This window comes from Penaeus japonicus, unplaced genomic scaffold (genome assembly GCF_977035675.1).
Source record: "Penaeus japonicus unplaced genomic scaffold, GWHDUDI00000001_assembly GWHDUDI00000016, whole genome shotgun sequence".
Classification (NCBI taxonomy): domain Eukaryota; kingdom Metazoa; phylum Arthropoda; class Malacostraca; order Decapoda; family Penaeidae; genus Penaeus; species Penaeus japonicus.
Genome location: NW_028234418.1, coordinates 6564347 through 6576846, shown reverse-complemented (window position 1 = coordinate 6576846; position 12500 = coordinate 6564347). Strand labels below are relative to the sequence as shown.

The 12500-nt window shown below is 40.5% G+C and overlaps 1 protein-coding gene across 11 annotated transcripts in view; it reads left to right on the top strand.

Annotated features, from left to right (window-relative positions):
• LOC122252503 (uncharacterized) overlaps positions 1 to 12500 on the top strand; it is a 195625-nt gene that overhangs the window by 131226 nt on the left and 51899 nt on the right. For 2 of the 11 annotated variants that reach the window (XM_043015003.2, XM_043014997.2), the window contains exon 1: positions 5014 to 5137. The exons of 5 other annotated variants lie outside the window; for them this stretch is intronic. The gene's annotated coding sequence lies outside the window, so the exon portion shown is untranslated. Of the gene's footprint in view, positions 1 to 5013; positions 5557 to 12500 lie in introns of those variants that run through there. 4 more of the 11 variants (XM_086545052.1, XM_043014999.2, XM_086545053.1 and 1 more) reach the window with 4 other exon arrangements.

Here is a 12500-nt window from a genome sequence, read left to right as displayed (position 1 = left end):
TTGCACAACTTCGCACATGACCAAACGTGGGAAACGATCGACGGTATTGCTCTATTTATCGCATTAATTTAATTGAGTAATAACAAGCCCCGTTAAGATGAACGCGGTGCACAAGCTGCGTTCACGAATCTCACGAAAACATAACCGCTTGGACAGACTCGGTAATCCCTAACTGGCATCTCCCGTCGTGATTCATACACGAGGGTACTGCCACGTCCGGAAGCGCTGCCTCGGATGTGGCTTCGGCTTATTCAACTAACTGACCTTACAACTCATCCTATAATTTTCAAATTCTCTGGAATGGAAATGACACTTGGAAACATAAAGCACCGCTGCGCAATATCACCATCATCATAATTAACGTTTTTTTTCTTATTATGGCTGGGAATGGGGAAAGGGGTATTCCTTGGGTTCAATGTAATTTGAAGTTAAAAGCCATAGCCTCTGTTATAACCACAGAGTATATAAGCCTCATGAACTAAACTCAAGATCAAGTATGACTATTATTGTAATGATCACCGAATTCATTTTTATCTTTATTATTATAATCTTTATCACAGATGTTATCAGTGGCCTTGATTCTATAACTATTAGCATAATTTCAGTCATTTAGTCACATTGTAATTATTATCATTAATTTTGTTATTGATACTGGTAACATCAGTGGTATTGTTTCTATCATTGCTGTTATGATTATTATTATCATTAATAACATCATTACCATTACCACGATTATTATATCTATCAACGTCACTAAATTGTTACTATCGTTATTTCTATCGTTATTAGAACTGTTGTCGCTATTCATATTTGAGATGCGAATAATTACAACGAAAGGATAATGATAATAACAATAGTAGTACTATCAGCACTATAAAATTAACAAGAATAAAACCTGCAGTAATTAGAACAATAACACCAAACAAAATGACGACACAAACACATATTTACAATACTGATAATAACAACAATAATAACGGCGATATAACCACCCTTATCCTCCACCACACTAATCATCATAATCATCATCATTCCCAACCTTATCACTGTAAACAAAGGAAGTCAACCTTGGGAAAGGCCTCACCATTCTACGGTCGATTGCTTCGTTTAATTAATTATAGCGTAGTTTAAACAGGCAACTTAACATGACTTGATAAAAAAAAATTACACTCTCCTATAAGCGAGTGTTTACCTTCGCTCTGCCAACAAGTGTTCAGGTCTGCCAGTGAGAGAGAGAGTGTTCTGAGATGAGGTCATGAGTCATATCTAACTTTCGAGTCTTTGTAGAAATGAGAGTGCATGTGTGATCATGTGCGAGAGTGCATGTGCGATTAGGGTTTTGTAGGTGTATTGGTGGTGATTGTATGTTTAAATGAGTGTGGGTGAGAGTGGGAGGTGGGGGGGGGGGGTAGGTTTTGCATGTAAGGTGATGTATCAAGTTTGTGTATAAATTGAAACTAATATAGAGAAGAACGTACGTGTATATACATTATTACGAGTATATGCACGAAAGATAAAGAGAGGCGTACTCACACATGTATATACGCTCGCACGCACACACACTATATATATATTTATATGTATATATATATATGTATATATATATACATATGCATATATCTATATCCATACGTGCATATATATATATATATATATGTATGTATATATATATATGTATGTATGTATATGTATGTATATGCATATATCTATATCCATACATGCATATATATATATATATATATATATATATATATATATATATATTTATATATATATGTATATGTATATGTATATATATATATATATATATATATATATATATATATATATACAAACACACACATACATTTTTATATATACATATATATCACGACATAAGACTGGATTACAAACCTACGGCCAGCTTATTCGCGAGACGCGCGCGCACGCCAGTGGGGCAGCGGCTTAAAAAGGGTTGATATGTTGTAATTGAGGGAGTCATTGGGTATCCTGGCAGGGAAAGGAAGTCAACAATTAGAGGATCGGGACACTTGCGCCGCGCTGGGAAGGTTGGCGGGTTGGCGAGCTTGGAGGGTTGCCGACACGTCACTACTCTCACTCTCACTCTCTCTATCCCTCCCTCCCGCTTCCCGCTATTGTTTCGTCAGTTCATATATGACAGCGAGCTCTGACCAGGACTGCAGTGTCATCTCTTACGTGAACACAACTCACACGCACACACACCCCCGTTACAACACCAAGGGAAAAAAGAAGAAGGGATTCCTCACAAGTCAGTCCTCATCTCATATGAAGAAATACTTCATAAATCAGAACTTTACAACCTCTCACAACGCTATAAAAAAAACGCATACAAACAAAATAGATCTCCAGTCCAAATAAACTCCCCCCCAAGAAACAGATATGACAGCTATTTAACGGACGGCCAACGTATGACCATCGGCGTCAGGGAACGGAGAGCGAGGGAGGAAATACTGCCTATCTCGCGGAACGTTGTATTTGCCACACCTCTCTGGCGATGCCCTTGACGGCAAGCCCAGGGAACCACCCACGTCAGCCCGTGCATGTTGCTGCCTTGGCGCGGTGATTCACTCTTCAGACTGTGCACAGGCTTTGAGTCTGTGAGAGAGAGAGCAGGAGCCTGAGTTCGCGGCGTGTTTGTGCGCGTTGGTATTGACGTGTCTGTGTGTGTGTCTGTGTGTGTGTGTGTGTGTGTGTGCAGAATGCGTGTCTACATGTATTCGAGTGGAAGGAATGCTTTGTTAATATCCGTGTTTCATTGCGTACGTGTTCCCGGATTCTCATTCATGCTGTTTACATTCCAGTGGTGTTCTCCGCTGTTAATGTTATGTATGGGTTTGGTTAAAGCTCATGGGAATAGAGCCACCCAGTGCTGCATGCAGGGAGTTCCTGGAAAGAGGAGGTGGGAGGATGGGTGACGGAACAGCACACCACCTAACATGTGGCTGTGTTTGCACCTGAACACTGTGTGGTTTACATGCGGTTATTTTGCGATACTCAAATGAATCCTTGGTGCCTACTTGTTTCCGGGTGAAATTTGCGTTGTTTAAGCAATTTGTTATCCAGTACTATCCCTCCTCACTAGTGCTATTATCAATTTTCTTACGATCATCATAATCCTTTATAATTCTTCGGTTTGTTATATTTAGTTATATTATTACTATTGATATTAATATAATCTCTTTTAGTGTTGTTTATTATCGATATTATTAACACTTTAATCGTACTATGATTATTATTACTCAGACTTTAAATCACTATGCCATAAAATATCATCTTTTATTAGCACTAACATTATTACCAGAACGTATATTCATTCAACCAATCACCTGAACGTGTTTACTCTTCGTATAGCCAAATGACCGTCAGTACAATCGAAATACACGAACAAGACCACGGGAAATAGCCAGGCACAGGCCAAAGGACACGATGTCCAAGTATGACACTTTCAGACACCACAGACGTCATGCAGTGTTAGCGTGCCTTATCCTAGCCAGGAGGGCATGACATCACTCTCGCCGAGCTGTTCTTAGAGCTCGAATGCAGGATGCGGTGACGCGGTTTCGCAAGTGCAAGTGTGTGAGAAAGAGAGAAGAGAAGGGCTAAAGAAAAGGGAAGAAAGGTGGAGAGTCAAAACTGAACATTGGTGATGTTGTGATTAGTTACAGGAGGCAGGGTTTTGATATATACATTGATGATGTAGATGATAATGCTATTAACAAATTACTATGAGTAGCAGTAAACATTCTGAATGATAAGGAGAAAAGAATAATTATTATTATCAGCATTATTGTTAATCTACGATGATGATTGGGAAATATACTTATAATATTGCAATAGCCGTCAGAACAATCATTTACTTTCTTTATTTCAACAACATTGTGATGATACTTAAAGACACTGTAGGACGATACCAATACTCACCCCCCCCCCTTCCCCCTCCCTCTTCACTGCCGAAGATATGACGTCACGGAGGCAGGAAATTCATCTGGTATTTTTCCCTCCTCGTCAATGGTATCACAGTGTTGACATGGTGTGTATGTGTGTGTGTGTATTTTGGCGACTTCTGCATCGTGTTCTCATTAGAAACAGTTTCCACGTAAATAGAGGAGGGTTGAGTTTTGATTATGGTTGGCACGGCGGTTAGTCATATGGATTCATATTGAGAGCAGAAGTATTGGTCCTATATTCATTTATGAGTAACGTATACATAACGAGGGAGGCAAGTTGAGAAAGGGTTGTAAGGATATGTAACGCTACGGGTGAGGCTAGCTACTTCTGCGCAGGTCATTGTGTGTGGAAGGACGAACGTTTAGAACTAGGAAACATTTAGTCAGCTTCTGGTGACTCAGGGGTAATGGAACAAGGCTGGGGGGGGGGTTAAGTCAGGGGTTTTCTGGAATGTAAGATGTGTTTTTGCGCCTTACACAAAGACATGCGGTTGGAAAGATGAAGGAGGACTAAGGTCAAATGTTAAGCCTATTTAACAAATAAGGTAAACATACTTATAAACACATTCATGCTGATGCCCACACACACACACACACACACACAAACACACACACACACACACACACACACACACACCTAAAAATACACACACACATAAAAACACACACACTTGTTGCTTCTCCACTCCTACGCGATATGCTAATCGTGTTCCTTCATGCCAAGTCATTCTCTCCCTATTGGTGACGTTTGAGAATCTTCACACCCCGCCTTGACACGACAAAACAGAACAGAACAACGCAAAAAAAAACAAAAAACGCACACGCACACACATACACACACAAAGAAAGACAAAGTAATGGTTGAAAGCGAACCGTGAGTAAGAATGTATACAAGAGATAATATACCTCAAACACCGATCCTTCAACGAGGCACATTTTCGGCTAGTTTGAGTTCCCTGGCGCGCACCCTCTACCGCAATCTATTTCATAATCGGATCGGAGAGCAAGTGGCCTCCCCCCCCCCTCCAACCCTTCCCCGCCCCCTCCCCTCCTCCACCCCTCCCCAACCCGTGCGTGACGGAGTGTACCAGCGCACACTTGCGACGGCAACGGAGAGAGAGTGGCCAGTCACTGCTACTCAGTTCAACACGGCACACGACAGGGCGAGGGTCTGTACACGTGGAGCCTCTCGCGTTTCCTTAACGTTTACTCGACGTCGTTCTCAAGGCGCTGTGGCCAAGGAGGATCGTGTGTTTTTTTTCCCTCGGTGGATAGCGTTGGCCTTCGTGTATGTGTATGTGTTTAGTGTACCGTGATTATGTGTTGCGAATGTGTCGTTTCGCTCAGTGCAACGAAAGTGTTCATCGGCTGAAATCGCGTGGGATTACTTACCACTTACTTGTTCAGCATTATTTTTATTCAAGAATAGTGAGAATGTGAGGAACCTTAAGGATACATATTACAAGTGTTCTGAATATGTGTCACCGCGAATTGGAATTACATCTAATATCTATTAACAAAGATGAAAATGAATAGAAATAGAAATATGGAAATCGTTCTTGTTTGTGAAATCAATGGATTTTGTAATGTAGGTCAGCACCATTTTACTTTTTACGTGATTGATGTAAATGCATCGTGTGTATCTTCCGACACATAATTTAATTTCTCTGATATTAATACGTGTACTAATATTGCAGTCTGCAGAGCTAGTGCTGTAATATATTTTCAGTTGATGTAAGTGTTTTATCCTTATATCCTTCGAGTATGTATATAATCTACATTAATTAGAATTCATCACACACACACACACACACACACACACACACACACACATACATGTACACACACACACACACATATACATATACATACATGCACACACACACACACACACACACACACACACACACACACACACACACACACACACACACACACACACACACACACACACACACACACACACACGTACACACACACATATGCTTTATGACTTGTGGAACCACCGCAATAATACCTCGGGCTAAACATGCAGCTATACAACACGTCGGGACGAGTCTGTCTTTTGTTTTAAGTGACGTCGACAAGGACATCGTACGTACAGTGTTCGAATCCAATGATTATTGACTTCCGTTTTTTTTTCTTTCTCATTAACCCCCCTCCTCAGCCCCCCCCCCCCCCCCCCCCCCGTCTCACCACAATTCCAGTGTGGAATTAACTTACTAAGCCCGGAAGCGTAGGATCAGATAGTATTATCAGTACCTTATCTGCTGCAAAGCCATGCCGACACAGGTGGTGCTTAGCGAGCATGAGTGCCTGGCGGCTTGTAGAGACCCCTTCCTTGAAGTGCGACTGATAGGTTTATGTAATCAATAGGGTATGTGTGTTGTTATGCAGGAGTATCTATATTGTGCACACACGCACCTACATACAAACATATGTGTGTGTGTCTGTTCATATGTAATATGTATACACACACACACACACACACACACACACACACACACACACACACACACACACACACACACACACACACACACACACACACACACACACACACACACACACACATATACATATGTATACATATATACACATATATATATATATATATATATATATATATATATATATATATATATATATATATATATATATATACATATATATACATACATACATACATACATACATACATGTGTATGTATATATATGTATATGTATACACACACATACATAAGGATACATACATACATACATATCTATATATATATATATATATATATATATATATATATATATATATATATATTATGTGTGTGTGTATATAGATAGAAAAATATATATATTCATCTATTTAATCATTCATAGGTAGGTAGATATATATAAAAATAGATGGATAGGTCAGTATAGACATAGATAGATATACACAAATAAATGTGTGTGTGGGTGATGCATCTGCACACACATACATATATAATGTAACTCTTATCATCATAAGGTCAGAAATAAAGAACTAGACGAATACTAGAGGACAGAAAACTAACATAATTAACAAGGCCAAAACTATACTCATAACGTAAATGAGTTTTCCATGATTAAAAAAAGATTAAAGAAATAATTGCAATCAGTCAACTGGTAACGATAATAAAGATGATATTGACTACAAAAAGATACAATTATATGTATTATTTCACATTATCACTTTCATGATGCTATTCTTTGTACTTACGATATTATAACAAAAAAAAAAAAACGTAATGATAATGATAATGGATCAAAGTAAGCATGACACACCTAATTAGCATATCTCACCGGAGAATTGCAAGTTCAAAAGTAAAAGACAAAACAATGGTAAAACCTCCCCGTTACCCAGTCAGGGTCACCGCAGCGAGGAAGTGACTCAGATAAAGCGGGAGGGGGAGGGGAGAGAAGAGGGAGAGCAAGAGTAGAGGGAGTGGGAGGAAGGCGGAGGATGGGAGGGAGAGGGAGATGGGGAAGAGCGAGGATAGAGGTTGTGGGAATAAGGAGGAGGAGGAGAGGGAGAGGGAGACGGGAAAGAGCGAGGATAGAGGGAGTGGGAGCAGGGAGGAGGAGGAAGGGAGATGGATAAGGGGAAGAGCGAGAATAGAGGGAGTGAGGAGGAGAAAGAGCAGTGGAGGGAGATGGGAAAGAACGAAAATAAAGGGAGGAAGGAGGAGGAGGAGTAGGAGAGGGAGGAAAAACGAGAGTAGAGAGAGAGGGAATGAGGAGTAGGATGAGATGAAGGACGAGGAAGAGAGGTGATAGGAGAAGGGCGGGGGGAGAAATAGGAAGAGAAAGGGGGGGGGGGGTAAGAGAAACGGAAAAGGAAAAGAATGGAATAAGGAAAAGGAGTTAGGGGGTTCCCTGACCTCCATCTGGCAACGATTCATGTTAAGAATGAAACGGAGAATGATGAGAGAAAGAAATATAGATAAAAATAGGAGACGAGGAAAGGAAAACAAGATGAAAATACATAACGAAAACGAAAGAGGGGGAAAAGAGAAACGAAAGAGAAGAAGGGGCAAGAGGAAGAAGGTAAGGAGAACATAAGCGAAGGAGATAAAGTGAAAGTAAAGACGCAATTAACGAAGAGTCAGTGGGAGGTATGTACAAACAGGGGAACAAGTGAAGGGAAGAAGAAGAAGGGAAGAAAAAGTGGAAATTCAAGAGAAAGAGAAAGAGAGAGGGATTTATAGGACACTTGGTCCATTCTCGTTCACTAACCATGTAGTTGGGAATAATATGGCTGCTTCGTTATTCGAATATATATATATATATATATAATTATATATATATATATATATATATATTATATATATATATATATATATATATGTACATATATATGTGTATATATATATATATATATACATATATTATATATACATAATATATTATATATATATATATATATATATATATATATATATATATATATATTCGATGAGAGAGAGAGAGAGAGAGAGAGAGAGAGAGAGAGAGAGAGAGAGAGAGAGAGTGAGTGAGTAAGTGAAAGGGAGAGAGAGTCACAGAGAGAGAGAGAGAGAGAGAGAGAGAGAGAGAGAGAGAGAGAGAGAGAGAGAGAGAGAGAGAGAGAGAGAGAGAGAGAGAGAGAGAGAGAGAGAGAGAGAGAGAGAGTAAGTGAAAGAGAGAGAGAGAGAGAGAGAGAGAGAGAGAGAGAGAGAGAGAGAGAGGAGGCAGGAGAGAGGAGGAGAGGAAGAGAGAAAGAGAGGGAGAGAGAGAGAGAGAGAGAGAGAGAGAGAGAGAGAGAGAGAGAGAGAGAGAGAGAGAGAGAGAGAGAGAGAGAGAGAGAGAGAGAGAGAGAGAGAGAGAGAAGGAAGAAAACCCCATTCATTTTTTCCCTCGTCTTCCATATCATCAACAAACAAATTCTAGGAAACACATCCAACACTTCCTTCCGCCCCCCCACCCCCGCACATTTCAACCACTCTACACATCTCATCCAACCTCCTTATCACTCACTCATTCACTCACTCACTCACTCTCTCTCTCACTCACTCACTCACTCACTCTCTCTCTCACTCACTCCCTCACTCACTCACTCCAACTCGATTCACTCACTTATACCCACTGACTCATCCGTCTCTCCCATACCCACGGGTTTTACATACTCATCACTCACGCCTTTTGACTCATTCCCCTTCCTCACTCAGCTTCCCGACGCTCTGGACTCGCTAATGACATATTTCCTCGAAGCAAAGGCGAGGCTGAACTGCGATGAATCATGGACAATGTGTCAGCGCATGTCGTGCACTTTCGTCCGCTCCGATGTTCAATGCACGGCCTTTACGTGACCTCCGTCTGTGTGTGTGTGTGTGTGTGTGTGAGAGAGAGAGAGAGAGAGAGAGAGAGAGAGTGAGAATGAGAGTGAGAGTAAGAGTAAGAGTAAGAGTAAGAGTAAGAGTGAGTGTGAGTGTGAGAGTGAGAGTGAGAGTGAGAGTGAGAGTGAGAGTGAGAGTGAGAGTGAGTGAGAGTGAGTGAGTGAGTGAGTGAGTGAGTGAGTGAGAGTGAGAGAGAGAGAGAGAAAGAAAGAAAGAAAGAAAGAGAGAAGAGGGTGTATATGTGTTTGTGTGAAAAAGAGAATGTGTGCTTGTATGCATGTGTGCGTGTGTGTGTGTTTGTGTGTGTGTGTGTGCGCGCGCGTGTGTGTGTGTGTGTGTGTGTGTGTGTGTGTGTGTGTGTGTGTGTGTGTGTGTGTGTGTGTGTGTGTATGTAAGGGAGAGAGAGAGAGAGAACTTTATTATTAATACTTACTTTATTTTCCTCCTATTTATTTAGATTTGGCTGTATTTATACTTATACGTAGTTAGTGCTCGCAAACGAGTACAAAAAAAAACGACCCTGAAATTCCTCCGCCTCATTTTCCCTCTCTTCAAGTTCACTCGTAGTAACAGTGAAGCCGCGAGGACAACAGACAAAGGGGGAAATACTTCCTACTATGAGTAATGTATGGCTTAATTCCCCTCTCGTTTTTTTTTTTTTTTTTTTTTTTCTTCTCTCTCTTTTACTTGAGTGTCTGTTACTTTGTCGTTATTTGTTGCGGAAGAAACAGAGCGAGAGAATTTAAAATCGATTGTGATATTTACATTGCGGGATACATTTATATTATCTAATTTTATTATTAGTGGTTCGATTTTCCAGTAAGGAACATGCCTTCAAGTAACTTCATGTTTTAATCAATGAATTTTATCTCCTATTTTTTTCTTACATGATATCTGATTCATGGCTTGCGGCGGAGATAATAATGTTCGGGAATAGTTCTGCGTATCCATTAATTAGGCCGCCAGTAATCCGGGAATATTACCACGACGGGAATGGGTGGATGGATATTCGAGGAAAACGAGGTAGTGGAAGGGTTGACTATGATGTTACCTTGCCAAAGGGAAAAGAAAAATATCTGTAGAGTGATGATGATGTTGCAAGATAGGGAAAATATTGATGCTAAAAAGCCATTAAAAGTTCTTATTTATTCATGTATATTCTAACTAGCCGTTCCCATATGCAGTTCACTTTGCGGATCTTTCCGTATTCTTTTCTTTCTTGCAAACAGTTCATACCTCAAAAATAGTCCTTAAGAGCACACTCTTGCAGTGTAGAAACAAGTAAGACAAGTCTAGCAGAAGGCAAATTATGGAACCCCAGAGGAAGTCTTTTAAGCCGTGCAGCAACTCAGAAAATTGGAATAACAGTCGCTTTCTTTGGTGCAACAGTGAATAAAAGCCTGGCTATTAACCGTATGCCGGTATTAGACGGAGAGGGAGAGCGAGCTGCATCTACCATACTGGATTCTCAAAATAAGTGGAAGATTTTGGGTTTTACGTTCTATCCCTGATCCATTTGGTAGCGGCCTGGTAGGTCAGGTTTGGGTGCACCGGCACGTTTGGCAAATCTTGGGTGAAGCACTGAAAAGACTCTCCACTTTAAAAAGAAAAAAAAAAGAGAGAAAAGCTCGGATAGACCGCCATATCAGTCATAAGATGGGAGCGATTGCAGGTACTGCTCTTGAGTTTTATCACGTCTGTGGGTATCATTCATTATACTTATTCGAAGTCTCCATTAACCAACATTAAACATTACTTTCTTACCTTCTGGAACAGGCGGTTCTTCCTACATGTTAAACCTGAAGCATGTGAACCTCGCCAGCTCGAATGACTGACAATGAGAGCGCCGCAAGTTGGGCCTTAATTTGAGAAACTTGGCTCGAATGTGGCCATATTTCAGACACGTCCAAAGACCGAAAACAGTCTAGGATATCTTTTCTGGAGAATTTGGTTGCTATCCAATATCTTAACAGTAGTATTGTTTATATCTAAGACGGTGAATAAAAATAGCTAATATCTCGTATTCGATGCAAATAATAAGGAAAAGTAAATAACATTAGAGGAGGTCGCGCGCGGTTGGGGTACATTATCGCCGGATGTTGAAGCACTTTGCGAACTTTATGCTAATGTAAGGTATCAGATGCAGATGGGGCGGGGTGGGGGGGGAGACACAGAGAACACGGGGTCGAGGAAGAGAATGAGAAGTTTGAACCAAAACGGAAAAACTTTGAGAGCCAGAGAAAGAGAATTTGGTATAGATGGGGATAAATGAGAGAGGAAAAATTAAGACGAGATGAGAAGTATGTAATTGGTCAAGAATACCAACATAACCAACAAGACAGGGACGCAAGTTATTCCAAGATAATGCAACTGTGTTTGCAATATCATTCCCTCAACGCAGCTGCTAAAAGAAGGCATTGCTCTTCTTTCGACTGTCTTGTTTAGTGAGGTAAAACTACTATCTAATAGTTATACTTCCACATATAACTACATATTTATTCAACTTTTGACTCGCTCTGTCACAATATATTTGCCATTAATTCCGCGACTGTACATCCTGGAATAACAACTTTAAAGTAACGTCCTTTATTTGCAATTTAATCAGTAAAACGGGGTCGATTCACTGACATAATAATTCACCCAGATGTTCTGCAACATATGATCACGCATTTATTGGTTCAATGGTGTGAGCGATGCACTATAAGCGCGTGAAATGTCACCATCCTTTGCTGTGACTCTCTGTCTCTCTGTTTCCCGACCAGGCCGTGAGAGAATGTATAAATCGGAATAAGAAATACGTGTTTGAAATATAGACCACGCAATCTGCTGCTGTTTTTTTAAACATACCGGGAAAAATATAACGATACATTCAAGACTATATACATCTAAGGAAATAAATAAAAGTGGTGATGGGCAGGACAGGGTAGATGGATAAAGGGATGAGAGAGAGTGACAGAGAGAGAGAGAGAGAGAGAGAGACAGAGAGAGAGACAGAGACAAAGGCAGAGACAGAGACAGAGACATAAAAAGAGAGAGAGAGAGAGAGAGAGAGAGAGAGAGAGAGAGAGAGAGAGAGAGAGAGAGAGAGAGAGAGAGAGAGAGAGAGAGAGAGAGAGAGAGAGAAGAGAGAGAGAGAGACAGAGACAAAGAGAGAGAGAGAGAG